This window comes from Macaca nemestrina (genome assembly GCF_043159975.1).
Source record: "Macaca nemestrina isolate mMacNem1 chromosome 8 unlocalized genomic scaffold, mMacNem.hap1 SUPER_8_unloc_2, whole genome shotgun sequence".
Taxonomy (NCBI): domain Eukaryota; kingdom Metazoa; phylum Chordata; class Mammalia; order Primates; family Cercopithecidae; genus Macaca; species Macaca nemestrina.
This window is the reverse complement of record NW_027257566.1, coordinates 83,238-97,658: the sequence shown is the minus strand read 5'-3', so window position 1 is coordinate 97,658 and position 14,421 is coordinate 83,238. Positions and strand designations below refer to the sequence as shown.

At 47.4% G+C, this 14,421-nt stretch overlaps 1 long non-coding RNA gene across 2 annotated transcripts; it reads left to right on the top strand.

The window, feature by feature from the left end:
• Nucleotides 1-5,295: 5,295 nt before the first annotated feature.
• Nucleotides 5,296-13,430, top strand: LOC139361097 (uncharacterized). Of its 2 annotated transcripts, XR_011618651.1 has the most exons (4): nucleotides 5,296-7,209; nucleotides 7,458-7,618; nucleotides 7,844-7,912; nucleotides 11,267-13,430. It is a non-coding gene; the product is annotated as an uncharacterized lncRNA (long non-coding RNA). The 2 variants fall into 2 exon arrangements; XR_011618650.1 differs by having other exon boundaries at nucleotides 7,458-7,912.
• Nucleotides 13,431-14,421: the final 991 nt, after the last annotated feature.

The following is a 14,421-nucleotide window of genomic DNA, read 5'->3' as shown; positions in this document are numbered from 1 at the left end:
TTTTTTTTTTTTTTTTTTTGGACACATAATGAAATGTGGAAGCTGCTCATAACTCTGAACCAGTGTTTTCTAACCAATGTGATTACAAAATCGTGTGCTGGTAAAAGCCATTCAAGTGCAGGATGGGCCAGTCGACTTAGAAGGAATTGGGGCAGAAAAGCCCGTTGACCAGAGCACAGACTCCACATTGCAGACAGCCTGTACGGAAGTGCCGCTTGTTACATTTGGCAGCAGAGAATACCTAAAATATTCTGAAAACACAATGAAAATACTTCTAATTGTATATCAGCATGGGGTCAGACTTTCTTCATAAACTTCAACCACGGCTCTGCTGCGCACTGAACGCAGATGCAGGCATGAGAACACTGCTGTCTGAGGTGCAGAGATGTTAGGGGTTTTCACAGCAGCACGAACTATTGCCACACTGCTGCTTATTTTGGAAAATGGTTTCTTCTTTAAAACTGTTAAGATGTAATGACTTTATCATTGTAAAATGAACTAAATTGTTTCTTTTTGTGACGGAGTCTTGCTCTGCCACCCAGGCTGGAGTGCAGTGGTGTGTGACCTCAGCTCACTTCAACCTCTGCCTCCTGAGTTCAAGCGATTCTCCTGCCTCAGCCTCCCTAGGTAGCTGGGACTACAGGTATCTGCCACCATGACCCGCTACTTTTTGTATTTTAGTAGAGACGGGGTTTCACCATGGCCAGGCCGGTTTCGAACTCCTGACCTCAAGTGATCCGCCTGCCTCTGCCTCCCAAAGTGCTGAAATTACAGGCATGAGCCACCACTCCTGGCCTCATGAGAAGGCTTTTTGTGATCTTCAATAAAGTGCAAAGGGTTCCTGAGACCCAAAAGTTTGAAAACCACTGGCTTAAACCAACAAAATTGTCCACGATTCTTCAGTGTGTCTTCTGTTGATGGAGAAAGGACATAAGGGTTGCTTTACTTTTTTCCTTTCACAACTCAATGGTGCTGGGACAACTGGGGTATCCACATGGAAAAGTATGGCCTGGACCCTTCCTCACCCTACACACAAAGCTCAAAATAGATCCAACGTAAGGAGCCAATTGTGAGGGATGAGGGCCTACTCTTAAGATCTTGTGGGACCTAAATTGCCAAGATAAAGGCCCTGTATCTAAATACAGTGATATTTTGAGTTTCTGGGTTGTGACTTTAACATGGGAATCTGGGGCATGAGAGGCAGTTCAGCCTATGACACCTTTAGGGGGCGAATCCTGGTGAAACTGTTACGTTGGATTAGGCAATGTTTCCTTAGATGAGACGTCTAAAGCATAACAAGCAACTGATGGGAAAAGAGACGGTATCAAAATTTAAAATGTTCATTTCAGAGGATACTATTAAAGTAAAAAGACAACCCACAGAACAGGATACATTATCCCAATAAGGGCCTGATATCAAGAATATATTTAAAAACTCTTAATTAAAAAAATCCAATTTAAAAATGGACACAGGATTTGAATACATTCTCCAAAGAAATAAATGCCTTAAAAAGCACATGAGATGTTTAACAGAATTCATCATCTTAGAAATGGAAATCAAAACCACTGTGAGATACCGCTTCACAACCACCAAGATGGATAAAACCCCAGTATTAGACAGTGACATGTTGGTGAATTTGGGAAAACTGAAATCTTTAGTGGGAGGGGAAGTAAAATGGCACAGTTGCTTTGGAAAATCTGGCAGTTCCTCAGAAAAGTTAAGCATAAAATCACCATACGACCCAGTAATTTCACTCCTAGGCTTATGCCCAAGAAAATTGAAAACATTTTTACAAAAGAAATCTTACGCAAGAATCTTCATAGCAGCACTATTCGTAATAGTAGAAACAACCCAGGTGTCAACAGATGAATGGATGAAGAAAATATGTACACAATGGAATATCACTCAGCCGTAAAAAGGAACAAAAGAACATGTGCTCCAACCCGAATGAGCCTTGGACGTGAAAGATGCCGGTGCCAAAGGTGGTGCACTGTGAGATTCCACTCACCTTGGATGTGAAAGATGCCAGCACCAAAGATCATGCCAAAGGTCACGCACTGTGTATGATTCTCCTCACAACAGGTGTCCAGAATGGGCAAATCCAGAGAAACGGAAGACAGCTGGCGATTGCCAGGGGCTGGAGGAAGGAAGGAGCAGGTACTGACTCTTAATGGGTTCAAGGTTTCTTTGGCCGGTGGTGAAAAAGTCCCGGAACTACATACTAGTGGTTGGTTGATGTGCAGCTTTGAGAAGACACTAAAAAGACTCAATTGTATCCTTTAATATTGGGGCTTTTATGCTTTGTAAATTGCATTTCAATTTAAAAAGGAACTCCAGAACTTCTTTGGTGTTGATATTTAGAATGTGAAAGAGACAGTATCCAAAACACGTTACTATGTAACTCACATCCCCAGAGAGTTAAACTTCATTAAAGGGTGTGTTTGAGCCTAGGAGACACAACGATCCTATACTATACTTTACAGCTCATCTCACTGATTTCTATCTCACATAACAAGCATATTCAGCGAAAACGGACATGTAAACGTGAGCTGAATGCTATGCAGAGGCACATTCCTCTTACCAGGATGGTCTTTAGTGGTGCAGTAAGAGATGAGGTCATAGCAACGTTAGTTTAATTTCCATGGCAACAGGAATTTGGCACATTGATGAGTTAGATGTCCCTGCACAGCTCCTAACAGGGTTGCCCATTTCTGTATGGTGTCTGTGTACGTTCTTGCTGTGGAAATAAGTGATAGTACCTGCATAAACACTTGCTCGGAAACGCGCACGAAGCTGGTGAAAGCAGAGGACAGGCGACAGGGAAGCATGGCTCAGCCCTGGCAAAGGAGACGGTTATTCCGAATGCGGAAGATTCAGGAACACGATCCTTGGGAAGACTGGTGATGTCCGTGGATCTCACCGCTGTCGGGTGTATCTGCAGCCAGTTACCGGAGCTGTCAGAACCGCATGTTGTTGGTATCGGTATCATCACTCAACGCTTCTGACTTTTCCTGTTGCTGAGGATGATTGCATGTGGTGGAAGCAAAGTGCTGACTTAGCACAGATCATCAGATCCCAGTTCTTTTCTATCAAGGGGGGCAGGGTTAGAACCCCCCCCCCTCCCCAATCCCATTGTTGAAAATAATAGTTGGCTTGGGAGGGTTTTTACTCCTAAGGTTGAAGCCGCGCATTTCTAGAGCCTGGGCTGTCAGCGGTGGTGGCTGGGGAATGCTGGGGCTGTGGTCGTCTGGCCGCTGGCAGCCCTGCTGGTGGGTCCTGCCTCTGACGCCGTTCATTTCTGAAGCTTGCTTTCCCTGGTGTTGGAAGTAGCAGCACTGGAGGAATGGCCTCTTTCCTACAGCGAAGCTCTGCCAAGAGAGAAGACACGGAGCGTCTGTTGAGGGATGTGACGTTTGGGTCACCGCACCATGCGTTCTGCTTCTCAGCAGTGCCTCCTGGTTGATGTTACCATCACCTGGCATTACCCAGGAGGTAACTCGCAGATGCCACACTGATGGAAAGCTACGGCAGCGTGGTTCGAGTCCAGGGCCAGCTGGAGCATATCAGCAAGGTTGGGCTTGGACGCATGTGCTCCACCCAGTGGGTGGGTCTGTGGAGCTGGGGTGTCGTGAGAGCCAGAGGGTCCTGGTAGAAGTCTGCCAGATGACAGGAAAGAACCAGTGGAATCGAGGCAGGGAACCGAAGGAGCGAGCCGTCACAGGGCGGGAGGCTCAGGAGCCAGCAGGTGAGTGGGATGTGGCCTCAGGGTGCTGCTGGGTTGGTGAGGAGCCTTCTGTGACTTTTCTGAGAGTGTAGTCGGTTGTACGGGTGGGTGCCGGCTCCCGCAGATAGAAGAGCCAAGCGTCCTGCAGGAGACCAACATGTGCACTGGGAGTTTCCAGGTGCGTGTCCTGGCACGCGGCCCAGAGGCCCCTGACAAGGTTCAGTGCACCAGGCACACAGTGGACTGTTGGTGCCTGACCCAACGAGGGAGTGAGGGCCGAGACACAGGTGTGGAGATGCACGGGACGGGGTGCAGTCACGTGGAGTCATGCTGTGGGGTCCGGGAGAGACGGGTTTGAGAATAAATGGGACGGGGGTAGAGTCAGGTGGAGAGTCATGCTGCTGGGGTCTGGGAAATGTGTTTTTGCTTCTGAGAAACTGGACCTGAGCATGTCTGTGCTTTGACATTTAATCTGTGCACTATCCTCGGCAGGGTGTGTATCTCTGTGGCAGAGGACACCCTGGGCACAGTAGATGTCAGTGGCCGTGGCTGGACTCAGGGTCCGTGAATGTTGCGTGATCGAACGTGTTTGGTACATTCTTAGCTCCTGCCCAGGTGCCTCCCAAACCTCAGGTGTTGTGGCTCCCAAAACCTTTCCCATCAGCGTGTAGCATGACTACCACCTTCCTACCATGTGTTTGTCCTACCACGGCTGCCGTGTCTAATGGATGCTTTGCTCTCCAGCTACTTTCCTATAATCAAAACCCTTGACTTGGCTTGTGTTTCAGAGACGACAGGGTATTAGTCTTTCATGATTGCTCTGAGGATTTCAAAAAGCAAATATACCTTACAGGATGCAGGATATTGGAGACAGTAATTATAGATGACTTTTCTCAGTCTTTTGATTGTGGTAAAATTACATAGCACTCGAACCATTTTTAAGTGTATGGTTTAGTGGTATTAAGTGTGTTCACACTATCATGCCGCGATCATCGCCATCCATCTCCAGAACTTTTCCCGGTCTCCCCACGCTTGAAACTCGGTCTACCAAACACTAGGTCTCCTCCTGCCCCAGCTCTGGTAAGCACTACAGATTGCTTGGAAAATAGGCTTTCTCAGTAAGAGAAGGGACAAGGAGAAGAGCTCTCAAGACTATCTTGAGATTTGAGGAAGTGTTTTAGGTTTTGCTCACTGGTTCCCAGTGAAAAGAAACTATTGAAGACGTGGGATGGCGAAGGTAAGGTCTGTGATCTCAGGAAGTGCTGGGCTGGGCAGCTTTCCCACTGTGATGGGGGCACTTGCCCTCAAACCTGCCTGAGATAATCACTTGAGGATGGTGCTGCCTTGTGACGGCTCTGAACTTGGTCTCCTTAAATGTTGCCAAGTGCATAAGCTTTGGCGGTTACCATCTAGTGTCTGCGGGAGACCTATAATTTGAATGTTGTTGACTTTAGAACACACTCATTCTTATAACACACTACCTATTCTCATCAATAGGAAATATGCTGTCTTTTTTTTTTTTTTTTTTTTTGCTTTAATATTCTGTGTTTCAGAAGCAGTAGTTGCAGCGGATGCTACTTCTAGTTCATGGTTATTGCCAAACACAAGCTTCTGGAAACTGTGAAAAATGAAGGGGGAAAGTGGTTTTCTGCATAAGGTTTTTTTGAACATCTTGTTTTTTTCTGGAATATCTGTCGTGGTGTAAAACATTTCCATATTTAGGGATTTGTAATGTGTTTGATACTGGTTGGCTTTGAAACCCCATGTTTTTGCATGTCGTGGGGCTGCTTTATCCTGTTATTCTATGATATAGCTAGTTTTCAAAACTATTGGTTATTTCACTTTAAAAACCAAAGCAGCTTACATTATGAGTGTGATTCCTGTAAGAATGTAATTGTAAAATTGATTTGTGTTCAATAAACTTACTGGAATGACTAGTTAGATCAGTGGACGAAAAGATAAGAACATGTCAGGTCTCTGGGCCAGGAAGGACTTCCAAATAATACACGTGATACACAGTAATTTCTTAACAAAAGATTAGATTTAGTACATAACTGTTTAAAACCTCTGTATTTTCTATTATAGCCATTCCACAGTGCCCACGGGGTTGGGTTGCAGGACTGCCTATGGATACCAAGGTCTGTGGGTGCTCAGGTCCCTGGTATAAAACGGTATCGTGTTTGCATATGACATACGCACATCCTCCTGCAGACTTTGTCATGTCAGGGTTGCTCGTAACACCTATACCATGGATATGCCATGCGAGTAGTTGTTAAACGATATTGTTTAATGAATAATAAAGTCTGAATGCTTAGTACAAACACCTTAAAAAAGTATTCTTAAACTATGGTTGGTTGAATCCACAGGCCTGGAACCCTGGGATAGAGTACAAACTCTAGAAGCAAAATGAACAAATAACTTGAGGTCAGCAGTGATGGGTGTGGGATCACACTGAATCTAATGTGTTTTGCTGTGTCACTACAGAGTCTAAATGGAAACCATTTTTAGCTTAAGGTAAAATAGGTAACAGGAAACACTACAGAATGGGCATGAAGGCTCGCCCCTCATTACCACGTGTTACAGCCAAGTGTCTGCCTCCTGGGGAGAAGGATCTGTCCTGTGAGGAGACTAGACGTTGATGATTTCCGGATGTGTGAAGGGAAACGCCCTCCGAGAAGCGTGGTTTTGGCTGGAGCACATCAGACGAGAGTTAGCGTGGCATGGAGTTGCCACAGTGTCCCTCATGCCTGCTGCTTCTCTCCTCCTCACCGCTGGCCCTGACTCTCACCAAGGAGGAAAGTTCAGCTCCAACTGAACCCCACACAGCGCTTGTGGGTCTCTAGGGTTGGTGCTGCCTTCTCCTGAACAGGCTGTGACAGAGGAAGGTCTGGCCGTACTTGAGCTGTGAGAGATGCTCTCAGAGATCCAGCATCCTGCAAACCCAGGTGCTGAAGGTTCCTCCTCCACCGTCCTGCAGGGAGAGGGGTCTGTTCCTGCTTCCCCTCCACCCGAGCTGACTTCTTGTCTGTTCTGTACACCTAGCTCTTAAGAGCAGTTATTGTTAAAAATAATCATCTAGCAGACAAACACCATAAGGTGACAGCCTGGGAGGGTAGATGGGGGCTGGAGGGTGGTTTCCTGAGCAACAGGGTTCAGTTTTCTGTTTTGGCGTCACTCGACCCAAGGCCCCCAGATAATTGAAATATTGTCAGCAAAACACCCATGTTGTATCTAAGTTTTTTTTTTTTTTTTTTTTTTTTTTTTAAAGGAATGGGTGCAAACTTCTAACAGGGACCTGACAAAAGAGAAGGATTTCTTCTCTGCAAAGTGAAGGTCGGGGCTGGTTGGCATTTGCCATCTGTGACTAGCAGGGACCCAGGCTGCTTCCCTCCTTCTGCCCGACTCCTGACCCTCTAACTCCTGCCCCTGTTCCCACCAGCAGGAAGAAGAACGGGAAGGTGCCTTTTCCCGTTTAAGGGGATGAGGTGAGAGTTGCGCCTGTCATTTCACTAGTCCCTGGGGTGATTCTCCAGCATGGGTGGGAGTTGGGTTTGGTGGCCTGAGCCCTGTGAAGCTGGGGTTGCTGTTCCCTGAGCAGCAGGAAGCCTGGACTCTGGGAAGTGGGGTCAGAGGGTAGCCTTTGCTGCATCCACAGGAGGGGCCCCTCGTCCCAGTTGACGACATCACTGCAGAGGGGGGTGTGGGCTTCATGGTCCTTTCTTTATACCCGCAGGAGAGAATGCTTCCTGTAAACCGGAAGCGTCTCTGAGATAGTTCTCAGCCCATTCAGAGAGTTCATTTTCCCAAGATTAAAGACACAGCCTCAGGCGGGGTTGAGGACACACCCGGGACACAGCCTCAGGAGGGGCTGAGGACGCACCGTGACAGTCTCAGGTCCTGGACATGTGCCCAAGGTGTTTGGGGCACAACTTGGTCTTGCACATTTTAGGGAGATGTGAGACATCAGTATATGTGAGATGTACGTTGGTTTGGTCCAGGAAGGAGGGATGACTCGAAGCAGGGAGGGGTTTCCAGGTCACAGGTAGATCAGAGACAGATGCGTTTCCGGTGAGCCTTTCCGGAGAAAGCAGTAAGATCCGCATTTATCTCCGTGTGCAGATGGTGACATTGAGTTCTGCCCTCTGTCCCTGAGGAATTTCCTTGTGGACCAACGGCTGTGAGGGGGAGGTACGTGGCTTTTTTTTCTCTTCTTCCAGTCTCTGTTAGGACCATGGGAGGCAGGTTTGCCCTAAACCGTTCCCCCACCTTGTCTTCCCTTTAGCTTAGTAATTTTGGGGTCCTGAGATGTACTTTCACTTCACACTTCTGAGCACACTGCACTCTAAACAGTGTTGTAGGAGGCCGTCTAACTGATTTAGAAGAAACTATTTGGAAGGACTTGAGCACCTTCCTCCTTGAGAGAAACAAGCCTTTGTTTATTTGCCCCAAGGCTGTTATGCTGCCCCGGGCTGTGCGGCCTTAGAAAGCTTGTGCCTCTCTGAGCGCCTGCCTGTGGAATCTGGTGACTTCGAAGTTAATCCAGCAGCTACAGGTTTTGGAAAGCAGATTGTCTCTTAAAGTGTTGATTATGATTCTAACACCGGAATTTCAATGTGTACTTTCCACCCTTCTTTCTTTGTCTCCTCATACCCTGAGATGCTGCTGCATTTGCCCTTAGGCTTCATTGAGGGAGGGTCAGTTCTGGCCCTTTCTTTAGATATTGACCTTGAATGGACAGAATCGAGATTCAGAAAAACCCTTGAGCTGTGAGTGTGCGCTGATATCTATGTAAGTGGAATTCATGTGTTAAACTCAGTAAGAGTTTAAGAAATATCAATTCTAGGCTGGGCATAGTGGCTCACACCTGTAATCCCAGCACCTTGGGAGGCTGAGGTGGGCAGATTCACTTTTGAACCCAGGCATTTGAGACCAGCCTGGGCAACATAGCAAGACCCTGACTCTACAAAAAAGTAAATAATGGTGCTGTGCACCTGTGGTCCCAGCTAGTCAGGAGGCTGAGGCTGGAGGATCACCCACGCCTGGGAGGTTGAAGTTGCAGGATCACCCACGCCTGGGAGGTTGAGGCTGCAGTGAATCGTGATAGCACCACTGTACTTATGGTGCGCTGTGCCTGAGTGACAGAACAAGAACCCCTGCCACCACACACACACACACACACACACACACACACACACAATCAATTCTAAATGGACAAAAACGAGACCTTTTAAGTGGAAAAACATCGTGTTTGGTTGCTCTACTTAGGTAACTGTTGACTCACTTGCCAGTAAGAAAATGCAGTGACCAGTTCTGCTGGGACCACCTGTTAAGGCTACTCTGGGCCTCATGGTTTGAGAAGGGTCTGTCCAGGGGAGAGTGGGAGTGGCTTAAGGGCCTAGAAGCCAGTTCTTGTGGTTCAGCATGACTGTGGGTGTGGAGCTGGGGGCAGGGCTCTCCAGGGCATGAGTGGGTAAACGGATGGGCTTCCAGGATGAGCCCCAGTGACTTTGCCTGGTTTACATCCGTTCAATACAAATCCACAGGATCTTACTCTAGAAGCTTCTGCCTGGGCTGATGGACTGGCCTGGGGCCAGAGTGTGCCTTCTGATGTAGGAAGAGCACTTAGTCACCTAGATCTAGGATTTATGGCACTGCAGGGGACTCGTCACACTCGGAGTAGCAGCCATCTGCATTGTAGACTTGGTTCTAGGCGAAGTATTTTGGAGGCTGTTGGTACCCTGTGTTCTGTTTATCTGTAAAACAAGTTAGAGTTGTAACTAGTTAAAACCTACTTTTAAAATCTTGCCACAGAATAAGGCAGTTGTGGTGAAGCCTGTCCAGAGACCCCCACACTCGGACGCTGCCACGTGCTGCGGTCGCAAGTTTTGCCTGCATCAGCAGCTGCCTCTCCTGGCGTGTCTGTGTTCTTGACATGGGAGCCCATTGAGGCTTGGCCTCTGGGACTCGTGTGGACATTTGTCCATGTTCCTCTGAGGCTCCACAGACTTCACGGTCCTGTTGCAGAGCGTACGGTATCTACTTGCATCCTGATTTCCCCAAAGCCCAGGACAGGCCAAGAATTCCTTACACACGCTACGTCCCCTCCGGTGGCCACACAGAAAAAGAGGCAGTAAAACTTTTTTGGGAGTGAGATCAAAAAAAGCCTACTTTTCTAGGGGGAAAAATAACGAGAAGCTCTCATTCAGGGTATTTGTAAAAGGCTGTTTCTAGGGCACTGGTAGATAAAAAGGGCGGGAGCCCTCAGGTTAGCGTCAGCCAGCGCCCACCTGGCGGGGCGCACACGGACTTACGTCGGTGATAGTGTTCAGGGCTGTGTCTGCCCCGATGCTGAAATCGGAACCGGGCACATTGTTGGACACAGTAGCGGGAACCATGATCATGAGCACACAGAACTCCTCGTGCTTCTCCTGGGCAGCTGACAGCTCCAGGAGTCCCATCTAAATTGATCCAGTATCTGGACACTGGCTGCTCAGAGGCCATGGTGTGGAAAGGCCAGGACAACGCTTAGTCATACGGGGCACAAGCACGTCACTTGCCACTCCTGTCTATTTCATCAAACCCTATTTTCTCCTGAATATTGACCATAGCAAAGTCATTAGCCTTCGAGATGCATTTGAAACATCAACTTTGTTCAAGAGGTTTAAGACACGTAAGTCTTTCTTGCCATGCTCAACACACACTGCCGGCCGTTTCTGAAGTCAGCGTTTCTAGAACAAAAGTCTCGGCCTACCCTGTGAACATTCACGCTGAGCACACTGTGGCGAGTCTGCTTGGCCAGCCAGCAGGGGGCAGGAGAGAGCCGCAGGTGCCACGTGGGGTCCCTGCAAACGCGCCTCACTCCCTCAAGCAAGGGCGGTGCCTCCTGCCAATCCAGCCGCTTCCTCCAAGGGGAAGAGGCCTCTTCAGGTGCCACCGCACTGACTTCAGAGGGCTCAGCCAACGGAGCAACAGATTCAACAGAGTTCCATGTTGTTAAAGGAAAACTTCTGTTACCAGGTGACCTTAATATCAGATTCAATGTAAAAGAACCAACAAGATTGTTTCCAAACCAACATGCTACTAGTGCCTTATCCTTCAATGCTGTTTAAACACGAAGTACGAGGAAAAAAGAGCATGGCACTTACTTCTTAAAAAATAACACCTCTTCCAGGTTCATTTTACCCATATCATAAACACTTAGAACTGTGGATTCCCTACAGGAAAGTGGAGTGGGGGGTGGATCCCCACGCTGACCCAGCCTCCCCCCAGTCAACCCCCCAACTCAGGGTTCACACCTCTCCAGGCCCTGTCACCTCAACAAGGAAAGGTGGCCTCTCTCAGCTCTCTTTGCAGGGAGCACCTGAACGGGAGTGAGAGACAGACATACAACTGCTTTGAAATCCTGAAATGCAATATATATTTAAGAACTTCGTTATTAGTTTTTTAAAAACTGAGAACAAAGAACAAAATGAGCCTGGTTTTAACCTCTCTGCCACAATAACACCGTGTACATGTGTCTTTTACTGTTTGTTCCTTCTCCAGCAGCTGCTGCCTGGCTGGCCGACTGCAGAAGAAGAGCCTCTGGTACTCCCGGGAGGCCCTCGGTAAAAGCGTGAGCGCCACCATCATGTCTCAGGACAGCACACATTAGGGTCGCCCACAGACTGCTGTTCCCAATGCCTAGAAGGCACTGAACGGGCCTCCTGCTCTTTGTAAATATCAACTCTTCTAAGCTATGTTGTGTTGAAAACTTTTAACTGCAGTCCACACATACTTCTTTGTTTCTGTCTTATTTTTATCCTAGAGGTATATTATTGTGGAAAATTAAGTTTGCAAGGTTGAAGGGTTTTCTGAAAGTCGACTTCTAATCCTGGAAGGAGAAAAAAAAAATGGGCCAGCTGTGGTGTTCACGCCTGTAATCCTAGCAGTTTGGGAGGCCGAGGCAGGCAGATCTCTTGAGCCCGGAGCTGGAGACTAGCCTGGAAAACATGGTAAAACCCTGTCTCTACTAAAAATACAAAAAATAAAATTAGCTGGGCGTAGTGACATGTGTCTATTCCCAGCTACTCAGGAAGCTGAGGTAGGATCACCTGAGCCCAGGAGGTGAAGTCTGCAGTCAGCCAAGATTTGTGTCACTGCACTCCAGCTTGGGCGACAGAGTGAGACCCCGTCTCAGAAAAACAAAAAGCAAAAACAACTGTATAAATCATTGCAGAAGGGAGCTGGCCGGGCACAGTGGCTCACGCCTGTAATCCCAGCACTTTGGGAGGTCGGGGTGGGCAGATCACGTGAGGTCAGGAGTTTGAGACCAGCCTGGCCAATATGGCAAAACCCCATCTCTACTAAAAATACAAAAATTAGCCGGGCGTGGTGGAGGGTGCCTGTAATCCCAGCTACTCAGGAGGCTGAGACAGGAGAATCACTTCAACCCGGGAAGCACAAGTTGCAGTGGGCTGAGATTGCGCCGCTGCACTCCAGCCTGGGCAACAAGAGCGAGTCCACTTCAAAAAAAAAAAAATAAATAAATAAAAAAAAAAGGGAGCTAATGTTTTTCATTTTAAGGGAAGGGAGAAGAATATTCAGTATGTATACATCTCACGCACACATCTGCAGTGGTGCCCTGAAGTATTCAAGATACACATTCCTACAAACATAGCTCAAAACTACTCACCAAGTTACATGCTAAAAGCACAGGTACTGTAAGAATGCTACATTATATTTTTAAAGCATCTGTATCCAATGTTTTAGCATATTGGCAGTTTTGCCTTCAGGTGCTGTATGCCTAAATTATTACATGTTAAGTCATAAATTCTAAAATGACCAGCTTTAGACAAAAGAAATAAACTAAATTAATGACTTAGGGGAAAAATCACTAAATTAACTTGGAAGTTAAACTTTGCAAACTGAATTTGTTGGACCTCATGTAAGCTAGATGATCAGTTTTCTAAATTGTGTGTTTCCCTCGAGGATGGAAGTCTCCTTTTCTCTCATCCACTGTGCACACCACTGCAGCCTGCGCCTCTTGTCCACCGCGCCACAGTGCGGCCTGCAGTTTACCCAGTACCACGCCTTCCACACCTTAGTGACCTTCAGGTAAGTATAACCAAGAAGGAAATGAAAAAGCAGATAAATGACCTCCACCCCCACATTCAGCATGCAAATGTGAAACATTCAAAGTAAAACCAAAAACCCATGTTAGCTCACGACTGTAACTGGTAGAGTTATGTGTATGGCAATTTTAAAAGTCTAGTTAAGTAAAAACCTAATTGAAAGTCTCAAGAAACACAAAGTTTATACAAAAAGGCATCGGCAGGCATTGACAGTGAGGAGAGGACTTCACTCTGCATCCAGCCTGTCCTGGAAGCCACGGCCAAATGCCAGGTTGTATAGATCTGAAAAGCAGGAAAAAAAAAAGTGTTGAAATGTGTACAGTCTCAGCAATGTACAAATCCAACGTAAGATGCTCAGAAACCTTGAATTTCCAATCAGAAAACAGGAACATGAGCAAGTTCCCCAGCAGTGCCCACCTTCTGCCTATGGTACGTGTAACAGGAACGCTGGCCACCTTGGGGGGACAGAGGCTTTCTGGTCACATTCGCTTTGGCAGTCGCACAGCTGGCCCCGCCACAAACACCTGGCTACTGAAGAACCACTCGCTCCCTGGGCTTTGCTCGCTCTAGCCAGGAGAGCGTATTTACAGAGTACATTATCGACTGAGTCCTCGTTCAATGCGTCAAGCTTGTTGAAGGCAGGGCAAAACCATGCCTGGCCCAGTTAAGTGAACTGAGCAGAGCAAATGCCCCCAGTTGGACGGCACTCAGTTCACGACAGCAGTGGCCACTGTTCACAGGGCGCTGGCTTCGTGCCGGGAACAGTTCCAAGCGTCGTCTTTCTGTCCTAGGAATGTGCACTGCAACCCTGTGGGGCCGTTTGCACCGCCCCCCAGAGTTCTGAGGTAGCCATGTCCAGGCTGTCTGTGGGCCTCACCGCGTGGCCGTTCACGTCCCCTGCAGACCAGACCTCACTGCAGGGACCGCGGGTTCCAGGGCTGCCTTGAGGCACATGCTCCCTTCACCACCTCTTCCTGGCCCCTGACACCAACCCTCACCACTGCTGCTGCCAACACTATTTTCTCATGGCTCCTGAGGGACCTGTTCTTTCTGCCTTTCCCTGCTCCCTGCGTCCAACTTGGAGGGTGCCCACATCAACGCCAACACTCACGTAATCACTGCCGCTTCCATGGGGCTTGATGCCTAGGAGTCCCAAATATCAGAAAGTCAGATTCCTGTGCTTGTTGGAGAATTTCTTCCCATTGTGGAAGTGAAGGAGATAAAATTCTAGGTGCCTACAATAACCTCATTTCCACAGCTAAGCAACTTTAGTAGTAGCACAAAACAAAAAAGCTTTTTAAACTTTTTATGCAAGCCTAAATATAATTTAATTTTTACATCCACGTTCTCATCAGCTTCCACCTGGTGAGCAGGCAAATAGTAATTTTCAAAGAAACAAATTGTTCCATAATTTTAAGACTTAGCATTATCACTATTAAGCTAGAATTTTCCCAAAAATACACAATGATCTTGTTCTCACATTCAAAAATTGGTTGTCACACAGTGAAATAGCACTTAATGCAAAGGAATGTTTCTTTTCAGGTTTCTGTTCTGGGAAAAAAGATTTCTGGCAAAGAGATAAACATT